At 45.4% G+C, this 13,340-nt stretch overlaps 2 non-coding genes across 2 annotated transcripts; one reads left to right on the top strand and one right to left on the bottom strand.

The window, feature by feature from the left end:
* Positions 1 to 359: 359 nt before the first annotated feature.
* On the bottom strand, positions 360 to 432 carry trnak-cuu (transfer RNA lysine (anticodon CUU)). Its single transcript has one exon. It is a non-coding gene; the product is annotated as a tRNA-Lys (tRNA).
* Positions 433 to 5,262: 4,830 nt separating this feature from the next.
* On the top strand, positions 5,263 to 5,334 carry trnae-cuc (transfer RNA glutamic acid (anticodon CUC)). The gene has a single exon. It is a non-coding gene; the product is annotated as a tRNA-Glu (tRNA).
* Positions 5,335 to 13,340: the final 8,006 nt, after the last annotated feature.

Here is a 13,340-nt window from a genome sequence, read left to right as displayed (position 1 = left end):
CAGCCAGCAGCCTGAGACCAGAGGGTAGCCAATCAACACGCTTCCCTTCTTCATCGAGCGAATCTCAGCGGGAGCCACGGTCGACGAGGTGGAGGCTTTGGAGGCCGTCCTCCCACCAGTTCGTTGGAGAGGCGTCGTACATCGATGGGAGAATCCAGCTGAGAACGTAAGCCGGTTACGTTGGTTTTCACCGATTCAGGCCTGGACTCCTGTCTCGCTGCCAAACTCCACCTGACTCCGTAGAGCTGGTCAGCCTCCACTCAGTCCTCTTCATTTGGTTGGAGGTCACTATCGTTCATCCTACATTCCCAATCACAGCTGCAGAAAGTGAGAGAACAAGCAGGGATGTTCAAGATGAACGCCCAACGTGGGGCTTGAACCCACGACCCTGAGATTAAGAGTCTCATGCTCTACCGACTGAGCTAGTCAGGCTACATCTGAGTAGCTTCAATAGCATGAAGTTATCAGAGTGAGAGACGCTACAAGCGCTTCATCATTCACAGTCACATGAGCCATCTCATGATTGATGAATGACCACAAACACCTTCATCTTTGACAAAGAAGTAAAATAAAAGATGAATCTCAGATGAGACACCAGTGGTAAAAACACTAAAGTGCTGTCAAGGAGAAACAGGATACGAGCAAACACACACACAAGTTACAGAGAGAGAACTCTCCCAGAGGGAACCACTCTAAAGGAGAACCTAGAGATCATCAGGCTGGATGACCTCATCAACATGAGACAGGTGGATAGGAAACAAGCTCAGAGATGTCAGGAACATGAGATCCAAGTGGTGAGAGAGCAAGAACTGGTGAGGTTCCAGAACCAGGAGTGAGGTGGAGCCTGCATCACCTACTGGGAGCTTTTAGTCTAAGGTTCAACTTGGACTTGAATGATTTCTGGAGAGACAACGTGCAGGGAGGGAATTTGGAGATGAAGAACAAGTTCCTCTCAGGCTTTCATGGAGTTTCCAGGAGTCAAACAGACCCTCCTCTGATTGGTTGTCAGATGTGTTCTCATTGCACCACAGCCTCCAGGTTGAGGGTTCTGATCCTAGTCAGACACATTGACTCTGATGCTGCTGAGCCTGAAGGGAGGATGAAGAAAGGAGTGTCTGAGAGAGCTTCACCAGACCAACTGTCCAGCTGAACAACAAACACTAGTCAGTAGGAATGTTGCTGCTGGGACCCTGATTCAAACCAGGGTTGCTGCAGCCACAACACAGAGGACTGACCACTAGAGGATCAGGGCCTCCTGGAGGCTGAGGTTGGAGCTGCTATGTCTTTGTCTCACTGAGAGATCAAAGACAATTGGAGTCCACAAAGAAATCATTGAGAAATCAAGGAGATCAAAGAAAGAATTCTAAGATCAAACACAGAACTCTGAGATCAAAGAAAAAATTCTAAGATCAAACACAGAACTCTGTTCAACTTCAGTTTTAGCTCAGACCCTCTTTAATATCTCTGTACTGCCACTTGTCATCAGGAGACTCAGTATAAACCTCCACAGTTCTGCTGATGTCACTCAGCTGGACATCTCTGTGTCTCCTGGTGACTCAGGACCAGTTGATGTCCATTAACCTGTCATGGAGGCAGAGAACAAAACTGAGGTCTTAATTAAAGCTGGAGGCAGTGTTGTTAGGGCCTGAGCCTCCTTCTGTCTGGGTTCTGGCTTGTTCTGCTTTTCATTTTGTGTTTGTATTAAAGTTCTGTTGCTGAAAAAATAAATCCAGGGTTTAGTGACTAAAAAAAGGTCCAGAGGCCCACAACTAAATATTCAAACCAATATTTCCATGGATAAGGAAGCCTAACAAGGTCACCAAGAGATGGAAACAACTTGGAGGATAGAAAATTGTTTTAGTTTATTTGACAGCTGATTGAAGACGTGGGTCAAAACTGACCGTTACCATGGAGATGGGAACAGAAAGCTGACACAAGAGGAAGGTTCCAGCTCTGAAAAAGGAGTTTGATCAAAATCTTGAACTGCCGGTAGAAATATCCTTTTGTTTGTTGACCTTTGTTGACAGAAGTCACTTTAGCTTGGCAGTGACAAGAATGGCTGCTAGCTTGACAAAGAACTGCACAAACCAGGTTCAAGCTGGACTTTGGACCCTGGTATCTGCAACGACTCCATCAACTCCTAATCTAGCAGCTCTGCTGGGTCCAACTATTTTACAGAACATTTGACAGACCTGTGGAGCAGTAAGGACACACATGAGTGGACCTTTGCTATCTGGGTGTCCTCCAGTCACGTGACTGAAGTCATCCATTCATGTCAGTGATGTCACTTGGCAGGACTGTCACTGCCGTCTCATTCTAGAAAAGAATGCAGACTCCACCTGTGGCTCCATGATAACTGATGGACCTCTGATTGGAGGCTGGACGATGATGTTTGGACTGGAAGGAAAACTCCTTGTCCAAATTCCATTGTGTTCAAGTTTAAAGTCCCACAATAAGAAGTAGCTGAATCTGACAGGTGGAGGTTTGGAACTACAAGATGGTGATGTTTTCTTGACTTGATGCTCTGACTGTCAGGGTGGATGACAGCTTCTTCTGCTGCTGCATCTGAGTGGCTATGATTGGAGGTTTTAGCTCCAAAGTTTGTCTGGTTCCAGGGGAAATTTTAGAATTCCAGTCCCCAACCTGGGCTGTTCTGAAACTCTTCTCCTGAATCACTCCTGAGCTGCAGCAAGAACAAATACCAGTGCCCAACCAGATCAACTTAATGGCTGCTGACAGCCTCAGACACTTGATTTCCATCAATCTGGAGCCAAGAAGGCCCTCACCTGTGGTTCTCCTCCAGGAGGGTCCAGGTTCTGCCATTGTGGCTCCTGGTGCCACTGCCAGAGAGCCTCAGCTGCACACTGCAACATTTCAACAGGAGATTGACATTCCTTCAAATGTCCTGACATCTGATTCCAATGGTTCTGTTCCATATTTATATTTTAAAATGAATCACACAATGAAAGCTGCCTCAGCTGGTTTAAGAGAGAGAACAAGCTAAGAGATCTGAAACCAGTAAAATATGCTTTTCTGTGTGCAAACTAGTGAGGGGCATGGAAGGATATTTTACCACCAATACAGAACCCAGACTTTAGTCATGTGATGAGATGGAGACTCTGATTATGAAGTTAATGGACAAAATGTGACTTGAAAGAAAACACATTAAAAAATACTAACTAAACTTAATAAATAAATAAAGAAGCAGCACAAATAACGTTTTCTTCTGCACAAATTTACTGGAATTAGACTGCATTTTTGGTCAATGAGTAGATGAAAGAGTGTCACATATATATTATATACATGTGAGACATGAACATGGCTTTGGACAAAAGCTCAATGAAACTGTAGGATTGTAGAATGATTTAAACGTACCAAGTGGACTGTTTCAGGTTTCTTGAAGACGCTTCAGCTCTCATCCAAGAGGTGTCTTCAGTTTTCTTCACTGATGGGAGGATTTATGGCTCCAAGGGGGCGGAACCTTCTCCAGAGGTGATTGACACATGTGAGCTCTGGGTGTCAGAGTTGTTTTGGTCAGGTTGTGAAAGGGAAGTTGACTCAACTGGTATCTGTGTCAGTTTAAAGCCTCACAGTTCAGAGTCGTTCCATAATCTAGGAGCAGAAACCAAAGTCTCCTGCGACAAGGATGGGATTGGAACCCACGCGTGCAGAGCACAATGGATCAGCAGTCCATCGCCACCTCGTCTGCTAACAGCAACCCTGACCTTTTAAACAGCTGAACTCTTTGGAGCCCATTTGTCAGAAATGGACCCAGCAGGAGCCACTGAACACAACTCTGACATCATCAGGCTTCTTCCCAGCAGCTTGGTGCTCCAGAAGGAAGAATCCAGACCATCGCTACATCATCAGAGTGAACACCAGCTGATGTTGACCAGTTTAGGTCAAGGAGGTGAAGCCCACATCAAGGAAACCAGCCTCCTATCACTGTCCTGTGCTGAGTTTCTTTAAAAAATGTGAGACAACCTCAAGATTTTCTGTTTCCTGTGTTGGACTTTGGCTCAGAGAATCAGAGCCAATCAGAAGCTTGTTGGTCTTGGATGCTGGTCATCAGGAGCAATGAGGGGCTCAGCGTCTTGCTCAAGGACACTTCAACATGGTCACCAGCTGAAGTGAGAACTGAACCAGCAACTCTGCTAGACGGCCACTCTTCCTCCAGGCCGTGCCCCCTAACCTGGATCATCATGATGTCATTATTTGTTGCTTTAATTCACCAAATGTGTGACGTGGTGAGTTTGTCAGGAGTTTAAAGACCAAAGTTGTGAACACACAGAGAAGTAAACCTGTCAAAGCTGCTTCACTTGATGAGTGAAACTGAGGAACTGATAGAAGAGCAACAAAGAAAATGGAGTCAGAAGGTCGTCTTCTTCACTGCTCAGTCACAACACTGACACACACACACACACACACACACACACACACAAATAGTTTGTCTTTGAGAGAGGACAAAAAATATTTGACTGTGCTGACATGAACTTTCATTGTCTAATTTCAGTCTCCTACAAAAGTGTGTGAATGTGGTCGTTGTGGCCGAGTGGTGAAGGCGATGGACTAGAAATCCATTGGGGTCTCCCTGCTCAGGTTGGAGTCCTGCCAACAACGTTGAACTGTTGACAATTTAAATTTGACCCATTTTGCCACCACACTGTCCTTCATCACAGCATTTAACATCAGGACTGCTCCCAGATCAGCTCCATGACCTCATCCCTGCACCAGAATCCCACCCAAGTTCATCAAAAATGGCCAAGCATAAATATATAATATGTATATAATGTGAACACACCTGTACAGGTGCGTTAACGTGCTTAATAATAGAGAATGAGTGAAGGGTTTGTTCAGAGTGGAGTGCAGTACCACAGTCAGGCCAGCAGGTGGGGCTTTCGTTGGTGCTGTCTACCTAACTGCGGTATCTGTACTCTGCCAGCAGAGGTCGTGCTTCACCACCAATCTTCTCGGGTGTCTGAGTGGTGCCGCCATGTTTAGGTCGTAGCAGGAGGACGTAGCTGTAGGTCGTAGCAGGAGGACGTATGTTGGTACTTGGCAGTTCGGATGTAGCGAAAGTCACGTTATGAATGGAGGGCTGAGTTGGAGCAGAGGGGGACAGGATCCTGGGGGTGGACTGTCTTTAGGAGGCTGAGGTGTCTGGTGGTCTTGGTGGACCCTCTGCATCTCAAGCTGAGACCACAGAGTCCTGTGTTCTTGAGTCATTGTCTATAGTCTCTGTTGTTGGAGAGCTCAGTGTGGTCCCTGATGGTCTAGTGGCTAGGATTCGGCGCTCTCACCGCCGCGGCCCGGGTTCGATTCCCGGTCAGGGAATGAGTTATTTAGAGGTTGAGGGAGAGGTGATCAGGTGGTCCACGTGATGGTGGAGGTGATGAACTGTGAGTCCATCATGGCTCCACTCTCACCCCCATTGTAGTGTTCTTGGTTCACTCTGCCATGGCCCCATGTTGAAGGGTGACTGTCTCATTCAGGTTCAACCCTTTGTTAGACTCTATTAAGTCACTGGCTCCCAAACTCTGTCATCCTCCTTAGTAGCTTTGGTCATTGATGATCTGCAATGGTTCATGGGGGTGGAGCCTATCCCAGCAGCCTTCAGGTGAGGGGCGGGGTTTATCCTGGACAGGTCACCAGTCCATGGCAGGGCCAACACATAGAAACAGATTGATTATAAAAATGTTCATCCCCAGTTTGAAGTTAGAGACAGGATTTAAGTGTGGAAGGTTTTTGTATCTTCAATTTAATTCTGAGTGTTGTAAACTGTTTCTAACAAATTCTCCTGTTGAAAGTTGTTGAATGTTTTCTAACCAAGCTGGATGCTCTCATATACTTTTTAAAGTTGAGTTTCTTTCATGTCCTTCGGAGATCAAAGACAGAATTCTAGGTACAAATAAATGAAGAATAAAAGCCCTGATGACATCATCAGCAATTCAGACTTTGATCTGGAGGCTCTTGCTTTCTTGCTTCAAATAAAAACCGTTGTTCCAGGGAAAAATCTGCATATAAACACACAAACAAACAAACACACACACACACACACACACACACACACACACACACACACACACACACACACACACACACACACACACACACACACCCTCCCAGTCACTAACCCATATTGTCACCACTTAAACCACCACTGGAGTATTGAAAGAGATTCCACATGTTGGTCAACCAGAGAAGCTCCAACTGGTGAAGGTCATCCAACCCTGCATGAAGGTCAACCTTCATCATCTGCTGCTCATTAGCAGGGACTTAGCTCCAATGGTGGAGTGCTAGCTTAGCATGTGAGAGGTAGAGGGATCCATGCCCTCCTTCTCAGAATACTTCAGCTTGTTCTGTTGATCAGAGGAGCTGCTGGGTGATGAATGCTGATGTTTGTCCACTGCTGTGATAAAGTGTCCCCTGTTACTGAGATGTGGATGAACACCTGCTCAGGTCAAAGCTGCAATCAAACCAGGGACTCTGAACCTCCCATACAGTGAAGGAGTTTGTCCTTCAGGTTGATGGACGCTTTGGAATTCCTTCAACATTTTTTACTTTCCTGTCTCCTGCTGAATCAGCATCCAGAACCTGGTCAAGAGGAGGCTGAGAGCTCAGGAGGTGATGTGACGGCTGGTTGGACAACTCAGCAGCCAGAGCTTCCAGTCTGAGACCCCAGCTCCACACCATGGAGAGCCTCCTGGATGATGTCCTCAAGCAGCGTCCCTGTTTGTCTCCTGGCTGCAGCTGGTCGCCCTCACAGCTGTGAGAGTCCAGCAGTGTTGCTCTCTGTCCATCTGATGTCCGTCCTCTCCTGTGTTCGTCCGTTGAGGAGAAGGGAGACAGATTTCTCTTCCTCTCTTCTCTCCAGACGACCTTCTTCCTATGTCAAACTACTTTGTGCTGCTCAAAGATCAAACTGATCCAGTGGCTCCAGGTGCCTGGACCTCTCTGGAGCAGCCGGTCCTGAGTGGATCCAACAGTTTCCCATGGGTGACTCTGTCGTGGTCTCTCTCCTCCTGCTGTCTCCAACTCTCAGAGTGCTTCTACTGGTTTCTCCCCATCGTCCCTGTTGCTAGGCAGAGCACTGGTGAGGACTGAGGCCAGTGATGTCATCACCTCCAGCTGAGACCTGCCAGGTGGTCCGGCTTCATTCAACTCTGCTGCCTCTGCCACTGCCCTGACTGGTGAGGCTGACAGCAGGTTCTCTCTCATCTAAACGCTCTGTTTACAATGGAGGCTGAAATCCTTGTGATTGGTGGTTCAATCATCAGGTCTGTTGAACTCCCAGGTGCCATCACCTGCTGTCTTCCTGGTGCCAAAGTTGTGGACATTATTGAACGTCTCCAGGACTCATCTATCTCCACCCCTCCTGCAGGTTGTCCCTGTCTCTGTGTGGGTTCTCTCTGGTTCTCCAGCTTCCTCCCACAGTCCAAAGACATCAAGAGGGTAGTGGTTACCTGGACACTCTGAATGACTGTGAGTGTGAATGGTTGTCTGTCTGTGTGTGTTGGTCCTGGGATGGACTGGCGACCCATCAAGGGTGAACCCCCTCCTCACCTGATGTCAGCTGTGATAGGCTCCACCCCCACGAACCATTGCAGACAATCAGTATAGAAATGGAAACTTAGCTGCTATGTTGAATCACTAAAACCTTCTGAAGTCTACTTTTGCTTCAGTGGAAAAGTAGAATGTTATTAACTCTCTCAATGGTTTGAATTCTGATTTCCACCCCTTTTTAACAGATCCACATTTCAAAACAACCAGGTTTATTTTGCTCCTTTCTTTGAGCAGAGGAGGGTTTTGATCCATCAACCTCTGGGTTCTGGCCCAGCTCTCTTCCTCTGCTCCTCTCTGCTCTACCATCTATTGAACAGGCCTTGATTTAGGAGAGCAGGACTGAGACAAGAACAGGAATGTGAGTGTTGAAGGTTTAACAATTTGGCTCTGAAGCCTCAGCAGGTAAAGATTCATCTCTTATTTCAGAGGTGATTTGAAGAATCCATTGTTGCTGAACTGTTGATGCTTCAATTTCTGGACGTTCACCGGTGGAATGTTTGAGGGTCAGAGGTGAAAAGAGGACAAGTGCACCTGTTGTGTGTGATGGGGCACCAGCATGGAGGAAGTTGTCAAACATTTCCAGCTAAACAGCAGGAAACTTCAAGTAAAGAATTAAAATTATTTAATTCAGTGTTTAACTCCCAGGCCTCTGGAATAAAACCCAAGGAACAACTGACCACCTCACCATGACTTCACCCTGATAACCAGGAGGTAACCTGGTAGTCAGAGCAGTGGTGCTCAGGTCTGTGGACTCAGAGGAGGGTTCTTCTTCTGGTCCTGGGTTTGAAGACATCAGCAGCCTTGTTGGAGTCAACTGGGATGTTCCTCTCAACAGACAGCAGCATTAAATCAGAGAGCCTGTCTGCTCCATGTCTCCTCCTGAGCTGGTCCTGGATCAGCTTCAGTTTGGAGAGTCACCGTTACACTGAAGCAGAGGTCACTGGCAGTGCTGCATATACTGGGAGGAGCCTGTGGCTCTGGGTACACTGTGCCCATGTTGTTGGCTTGAAGGCAGCTCAGCGTTACTGCACATTGTTGAGTGATAAGAGCAGCCAACACCTCCAGCACAGAGAGGCTGGGAGAGACCTGCCACACCTCTCCAGAGACCTGGGACATGATGGCAGTGGTGGGATTTGAACCCACGCCTCCTCAGAGACTGGAGCCTTAATCCAGCACCTTAGACCACTCAGCCACACTACCTCACTGAGCAGGTCAGTGAGTTGGTCTGCTAAAGGCATGTTGAACAGGAAGTAACAATGATTTCAAACTTATTCTGAAGGGTGACCCCTTCCCTCCCGTGGTCACAGGAAGTGACGACAGCACCGCTTGAAGAAGCCGGGAAAGAAATGGTAAAAGGACTCAATTTAAACAGAGCCTTTCTATCTCAGCAGCCATGCTAGCAAACCCTCTTTTGTCTGGTTTGGACAGACAGACAGACAGACAGACTACTTTATTAATCCCTTTTGGACGTTCCGCGAGGGAAACTGCACTCTCCTCAACATACACTCACAGCACTGTTACCATAGAATAGACTATAAATTGCAAAGAAGAGAAAACAAAGACTATCTACTGTGTGTATATATATATATATATATATATATATATATATATATATATATATATATATATATATATATATATATATATATATATATATATATATATACATGTGCGTGTGTCTGTGTGTACCTGGATGGTTATGTATATATGCATAGTGACAGGAATAATCATAATAATAATTGTTCTTAATTGTTATTATAACAACAATAATGATGATGATATAACATAATAATGGTGATGATGATATAATATAATAAAAATATAATAGTTATAATAATCATACTAATAATAATAATAGCAGTAGTAACAATAATAATAATAATAATAATAATAATAATAATAATAGCAGTAGTAACAATAATTATACATATAATAATAATAATAATAATAATAATAATAATAATAATAATAATAATAATAATAATAATGTACAGTCTCTTATATTGCACGAGTGTCCGGTTGCTATTGGGGCAAGCTAATGGTGCTCAGCCCTCTCCTACAGTCCTTCTGTTGGCCCTCCCCCCCTCCAGTGAGGAGTTTAACAGTTTAATGGCTCGGGGGATGAAGGAGTTCTTCAGTCTGGTTGTTGTTTGGTGACAGTGGATGAACACACAGGAGAAGTTGAGCATGAATCTGTGTTCCTGTTCACTTGAATACATGCAGGAGTAGCAGGTGGAAATACTACTGTTTATTTTTGTTCTGATTTCAGAACTGTTGACACAACGGTGTCAGATTAAAGCATCTCCACCTTCCAGATGCTGGTCTCCTTCTGGGGTCCTGACTGACCTCCATCTTGTGTTCTGGATCCACCTGAACCCAGCAGCTCCAGATCCCTTCACTCCTTACAGGGATAGAAAATGGCTGCTGGATGGAAGTCCCCCAACTGTGGCTGTTCTGAAACTCTTCTCCTCAGTCACTCCTGAGTTGACACTGAGATGGAAACTAGTATCAGGTTCAGAACAGCTGATCTGAGTTGGTCCAATCAACTGAGTGTGTTCACTTTGAGTGGCACACGTGCACAACCACGACAAAATGACATCATCACCTGATACCACGAGTCACCATGACAACCAAGAACAAAATAACAAGTTACTTTGAAACAAGACCTTCATATATTTATGATGACATCACCAATATGAGCCTTCCCAGTCTGTCAGGGGGTAGAATTCAGTCACCACCAATGACATCAGAGTCAGAGTTTAGAGATCAAAGACAGACATTAAAGTCTCTCTGATAAAACAAAAATATAGTGTAGTACACTGGAAAAGAATATTGCAGTATATTAAATATGATGTTTCCATGGAGGGGCAGTTTGACTTTTTATTCTTGGATGCATTTATATTTTAGAATCAGAAAGGCAGTGACAGTGACATCATCAAGACAAAACCTGGTGTTACAAAGGTGAGGGGAACAATTTTAACAGTCAATCCCAAATTTAGACCTGAAGTTAGAAAATAATATTAGCTAGCTAGCAACATTAGCTAGTTAACGTTAGCAAGCTGGTGATATTTAGCACCACCAAGTAGTTAAACAAGGTCAACAGCTGTTATGATGATGGTCACATGATTTAACCTTCCTCCTGTGGGACCTGTTGGAGGTTTTAAATGCAGCAAAGAAGCAGATCAATTTGTTTATTGTATCAAGGATTTTTGACTTTGTCAGGAACCTCTAGTTCAACAAAATAAAAGAAAAAATGTTTTTCACTGAATTATAAAATCATTAGGATTGGTTTAGACCCAGTTATCAAAATAAGATGATAAAGCAACAGTCAGAGCCAAACCTGAAGTCAGAAGTGCACTGTCAGCAACACTGCCAGCAGCTCCTCTCCCAGTCATGGGAGCTTCAGGGACTCTCATCAGCCTCGTTCTCCCATCGACCTGCACAACAACATAACAAACAAAGACCATCCTTGATGTGTCTGCATAGAATGCATTTGTGTTGTGGACCCACATCCACCAAGAGTGCAACAGCATCCTCCTCAGCAGCCCTGCCTCAACACCAACCAGAACAGCCACAGCCACAACCCCACTCAGGACCTGATTCCAGAAGAAAGAGGTGTCAGGTCTGCCCAAGCAGTCAGGACAGCAGGACAAACGGATAGTGCTTCAACTGCAGGAAACATCTCTGCAGAGAACACACACAAGTGTCACACATGAATCTAAACACACACAATCAATCAATCAATCAGTATTTCCATGGATAAGGAAGCCTGACAAGGTCACCAAGAGATGGAAACAACTTGGAGGATAGAAAATTGTTTTAGTTTATTTGACAGCTGATTGAAGACGTGGGTCAAAACCGACCGTTACCATAGAGATGGGAACAGAAAGCTGACACAAGAGGAAGGTTCCAGCTCTGAAAAAGGAGTTTGATCAAAATCTTGAACTGCCAGTAGAAATATCCTTTTGTATGTTGACCTTTGTTGACAGAAGTCACTTTAGCTTGGCAGTGACAAGAATGGCTGCTAGCTTGACAAAGAGCTGCACAAACCAGGTTCAAGCTGGACTTTGGACCCTGGTATCTGCAACGACTCCATCAACTCCTAATCTAGCAGCTCTGCTGGGTCCAACTATTTTACAGAACATTTGACAGACCTGTGGAGAAGTGAGGACACACATGAGTTGATCACATGATCCACTGAAGCACCATTTTACCTGCCACTGAGGTCACCAACATGAGCTGGAGTTGGGAATCTTGAACTGAACCTGGTATCACAGCGACACCTACTGCTGCAAAATGGAACAGCAACATTGAACCAAGTACAGGACTGGAGGGAGACTGATGGTCTCTGTTTGGGTTTTTGAAGAACAAGGAGGGCGTGGCTTCAAGTTGGATTCTCAGAGACTATTTCCCCAACCTCTACATTGGAATCTGCACTGTCATCCAGTCATGTGACTGAAGTCATCCAGTCACATGACTGAAGTCATCAGTCATGTCAGTGATGTCACTCTGCAGGACTGTCACTGCCATCACATTATAGAAAAGAATCCAGACTCCACATTTATGGGGCAGTTTTGGTCTTTAAAGACTTGACAGTTCCAGGAGATTTAGTCTGGCTCAAGATCTTCAGATCAACCCAGGACAGAAGGCTATGACTCCATTGGATTGTATTGTTGGAGCATTCAGAGATCTGGTGGATCTCAGTAGGAGCTGTATTTATCCACTGAATGATCCTGGTCAATGTGATCCTGCTCCTCCATCTCTCAGGCTGACAGAGCAGGAGGACCTGACTGAGAAGAAAGCTGCCCTTGAGCAGCTTCAGTCTCTGAGTGACAACACACAAGCAGAAAACCAGATTTTGAGGGAACAAGTTTCTACTCTTGAACGTGAGAATAAAAGAGCAATCCAGGAGCTCCAGAACCTCACTGCTGTGGTGGCCAACCTCCAAACGGTCCAGGACAAGAACCAGACTCAGAAAGAAGATCTGAACGCAACAGTCCACAGTCTTCAGTGTGAGGGGAGGAAGGTTGATGGAGAGAACAATGAGCTCAGAAAAGAGCTGACCCAGGTTCAGTCTCTGAGGGAGAGAGAACAGGTGGAGATGAAATGTCTTGAGGAAGACCTGACAGAGAAGAAAAGTGCACTTGATCAGCTTCAGTCTCTGTGTGACAAGAGATGGACAGAAAACCAGAATTTGTGGGGACAGGTTTCTAGTCTTGGACAAGAGAAGATCATTGCATATCAGCTGGTAGAGAACATGTCTGCCATGGTGGGCAACCTTGAATCTGTGAGGGAGGAGAACCAGACTCAGATCAGAGACCTGAACACACAAGTCCACAATCTTCAGCTTCAGGTGAAGATGGTTTACAAGGAGAAGTGTGACCTCAAGTGTGAGCTCAACTCCATCCAGGCAGAGATGAACAAAATGAGAGAAGAACTCACTGAGAAGAAGACGACTCTTGAACAGCTGAGGTCCCAGAGTGAGGAGAGACAGGCAGAAAATGGATGTTTGAGGAGACGAGTTTCTACTGCATCTCAGGAGACAGAGACCTTCACTGCAGAGTTGGCCCACCTCGAATCAAGGAAGGACCAGGACCCCACAAAGACTGGCAGTCTGAAAGGTGAAGTTCGGAGTCTTCTATGTGCAGTGACAGCACAAAAGAAGAAAAGGAGCAGTGCTCAGTGGGAAATCCTGGGAAATCTTAATGATTTAAAAAGCTGTTTGAAAGAGGAAAATCATGGCCTTCAAGTGAAGGTCCAGCAAACTTCTGAAGAGC

Source organism: Aulostomus chinensis, chromosome 1, assembly GCF_037954235.1.
Source record: "Aulostomus chinensis isolate RoL2024-O1b breed Wild chromosome 1, RoL_Achi_v1.0, whole genome shotgun sequence".
Classification (NCBI taxonomy): domain Eukaryota; kingdom Metazoa; phylum Chordata; class Actinopteri; order Syngnathiformes; family Aulostomidae; genus Aulostomus; species Aulostomus chinensis.
Note: the sequence above shows the minus strand (reverse complement) of the source record. Positions and strands in the feature narration are given on the sequence as shown.